At 69.4% G+C, this 608-nt stretch overlaps 1 protein-coding gene across 2 annotated transcripts in view; it reads right to left on the bottom strand.

Annotated features, from left to right (window-relative positions):
* The window catches only part of RPAP2 (RNA polymerase II associated protein 2), a 35,200-nt gene that overhangs the window by 34,437 nt on the left and 155 nt on the right, over positions 1-608 (bottom strand). The window lies entirely within an intron of this gene.

The raw sequence follows: 608 nt of genomic DNA on the forward strand, positions 1-608 counted from the left end.
ACTCATTCTGACAATGATTTTGTGCCAGTCACACCCCCCGTCTTCCAGCCCAGTTTTACCCCGGCACCCACTGCCGTCCCCACAGCTGCCCCACCGCAGGGCTTTGCTCCGGGCCAGGTCCAACGCCGGCACCCTCACACAGAGCCGCTCTTGCCGCCCTCGCTGCCGCCGAGGATGGCGCCCTGACCCAGCTCCCGACTCGGGTACCCCGGGCAGCTGCTCCCCTACGACAAGGGCAACAGGCAGGGAGATACCGGGCTGTTACCCTAAGAAGGACGCAGAGCTCTAGGAAGGGCACAGCGCTCTGACCAGCTGCACAACGCCATCACAGCCCGTCCCCGACGCTCATAGCGGGTCAGGGCGGGCTGGCCCCTCACAGCCTGAAAGGACGGCGAGTGCCGCCCCCGCCTCGCCCAGCCCACCCTTCATCAGGGCCCCGTGCTCAGCCGGCCCGGCAGAAACCCACAGAGCCGATCACAGCCGGGCCGCCGCTCCCCTCGGCATGGCGCGTTGGGCGAGTCCCCCGCTGTGCCGGTCTGGGGGCACAAGGAGAGTCCAAAGCGCTGGCGGGGGGGTGCGGGGGCTGGCGCGCGGATCTCGGCACCCAC

Source organism: Cyanistes caeruleus, chromosome 9 (assembly GCF_971803275.1).
Source record: "Cyanistes caeruleus chromosome 9, bCyaCae1.hap1.1, whole genome shotgun sequence".
Lineage (NCBI taxonomy): Eukaryota > Metazoa > Chordata > Aves > Passeriformes > Paridae > Cyanistes > Cyanistes caeruleus.